Genomic DNA, 3,067 nt, shown 5'->3' on the forward strand with positions numbered 1-3,067 from the left:
TATAGCTGAGATTCTATTATATATACAAACATGTATGTGTATATATACATACATGTACAAATACATGATGCTGAATAAAAGGGTAGATATAGGGTGTCCTTGTTTTGTTCCTGATCTTAGACAAAAAAGTTTTCGGCTTTTCAACAATGAGTATGATGTTAGATGTGGGTTTGTCCTTTATATGGCCTTTATTATATTGAGGTTCATTTTCTCTACACTCACTTTTTTGAGAGTGTTTTCATAAATTGATGATAAATTTGGCCAAATGCTTTTTTTTCTACATCTGTTGAGATAATCCTATGATTTTTATCTTTTGTTTTGTTAATGTGATTATGTGATTATCATATTGATTGATTTGAGAATATTGAACCATCCTTGCTTCCCTGGAATAAATCCTACTTGATCATAGTGTATGATACTTTTGATGGGCTGCTGAATTTAATTTGCTTATATTGTGTTGATAATTTTTGAATCTATGTTTATCAGGGATTTTAGCCTGTAATTTCTCTTTTTTTGTAATCTTTTGCCTAGGTTTGGTATTAGGGTAATGCTGGCCTTGTAAAATGAGTTTGAAAGTACACCTTTGAAATAAGAATCTTTATATATTAAGAAAAATTTTGAATTATCTCATGTGATGACATTTCTGTGTAGGCTATATTCACTGTCACATAATCTAGTCATGTTATTGCTACTAGATTCAAACCTAATTTATATGATTTTAGACCATTTACCCACATTATTTCTTTTTTAAAAAATATTTTACAACTCGATCCCATCTCTGATAATATTGTCTTGGTTTCTATTCATGCTTTAAAGACATTTTAGAAAATATGATTCTGACAGGCATTTAAAAGACACATATGATTATAATGAGCAGCATATTATAGTTGTATGTAAAGGAATTAAGTAATTTAAAATATATAGATCCCGGAATCTCTTTTTCCTGACAACCAAGGTCAAGCATGATTTCCTGGCTGCAATGATGAAGACTGTTTTCAAGCAGTTTTGCAGACTCAGTTCTGTACGCCTCAATTAATGTATCTTCTGGGTGTGGGAGGTGGGCATCACTTTTGTAATGATGTTTATGTTAAGACACACAAATAAAATTTTTATAAATCTGCAAAACAGCTGCATTTATTTGCAGCTGTTGGTGACAAAAATACTCTGAGGACGACTTTTATATATTTCTGCTTAGTCGACAATAAGCAGAAACCAGACTAAGCACAATTAGAATGACAGGACATGTTATGCTCCTTAGCTCAAGTTCCTCTTCTACTCCCACACCCCCTTGATGGCTGTGCTCTGAAACTCCTGCTTGAAGAATTCAGTACCCCTTATTTTCTACTTTCATTTAACAGGTTTAATGTCCATTAGGACACTTTTGAATTGATTGACTTATTGCCCTTTTCATGAAAGGATTTCAAGTGCGCTCCTAATCCAACCTTAAAATCTTCAGCCTTTTATCTCTAATTGTGGAATAAGTGCTATAAATTCATGAGCAGGTGGCTCACAGAGTTGTTAAAATATCCCGATCACAGAATACAGTCAGTTCTGCTACAATACTTGTTTTGAGAAGAGAATTTGTTCCAACGTGATTGATATATTAGGGAACATTTTAAGCATAATGCAAATTTCACATTTGTTGATATGCGATTTCCTCTTCCAGAAACACTGATGAACTCAGAAAACTGCACTCAGTAAATGAGCTGCTGCATTAGGATACATAAAATTCAGACACACATACCTCAAATATCTACCAGCTACCTCAGTTCACCATGTGTACTATGAGCTACACCCATACACATCTCATGCTACAAATTTTATCTCATTTCTGAGAACCCTCCTTCTACCATCTAATAGTAACTCACAGGGTTTTGTTCTTTTGTTGCTCACTCCCACAAGCAAACTCCACTTTTTTTGGGGGGTGGGTGTAAAGTGCCATATACATTGTAGTATTTATGTATTTATAAAGCAGTAAATATGTATAAAAATATATCATCATTTTTATTAACTTCTTATTTTTTAGGGCGTCATTGAAAAAGATTTTGACTGTTGAGCATCTGTGGTTTTTGTTGCATTATTTTGCATAGATTGATGATTTTTAGAAACATATATTTATCACAATAGAAGAACTGAATGTATGAAATTTTCTGCATTCCCAAGAGTATCTCTTATTTTTCTAGGGAGGATATCTAACAATGCCTTCTTGGAACCTATTCTGAAAACTTCTCATCCTTGAGAAGTTTATGTCAACTCCTTGTTGCTATCTAAATACTAAGGTTTTTTTGTTTTTTTGTTTTTTTTCTAAACTTGAGAACAGATATAAACTGTCTTGAACGTTATTCTAAAGGGTTTGACTTTTACTGGGAAAGCAAGTGGTACTCTCAAAGAAGTTTAAGCTGGAGAATGACTGAGGTAATGATGTAAATCAAGCCTATGCATGCGAGGGTTTTGCGTAAAAGTCTCTTCCAGGACACTGATTGTGTCTCAACACCCTGTGGACTCCTGGAGGACAGAGATTGTCTTATTATCCCTGAAGATTCAATGTCAGATATCCTGCCTTAACTGGAACGGCTGAAAGAGTTCACTTAACTGAATTCCAACAGTACAAATGTGAATTCATTCTCAAAATTGTCACCGAGAGACACTTAAAAAGTGTTAATAATGGTGTAGATAATCAATTTTTCCACTTATGAAAGAGAGCATTATCAAACACTTTGGGAAAAAAAATGGTTGACATTGAGAATTGAAACAAAAATTATTTTTAATTTCTCCTAACTATATATTTGAGCTCCTGTTTTATGCTTAATAATACTGGGCACAATACCATTTCCATCAGGATAGGATTGGGTTGATAATCATTCAGTTCATCAGAAAACCAATTAATCAAAATATTTCACTTCCTTGTAAGCATTCTAAGTGTCTGTTGTATATAGTTTAATGTGTTCATACTTTGGATTTTTTTTTCCAAGAATTTTGGAATGATTATAATTATTATAGGATCCTCTAAAAATGAAAATATCAAAAATCCAATCATATGCAATATTTATACAGTTAAAAGTAAGAA

The sequence above is a fragment of the Pteropus alecto genome, unplaced genomic scaffold (genome assembly GCF_000325575.1).
Source record: "Pteropus alecto unplaced genomic scaffold, ASM32557v1 scaffold7, whole genome shotgun sequence".
Lineage (NCBI taxonomy): Eukaryota > Metazoa > Chordata > Mammalia > Chiroptera > Pteropodidae > Pteropus > Pteropus alecto.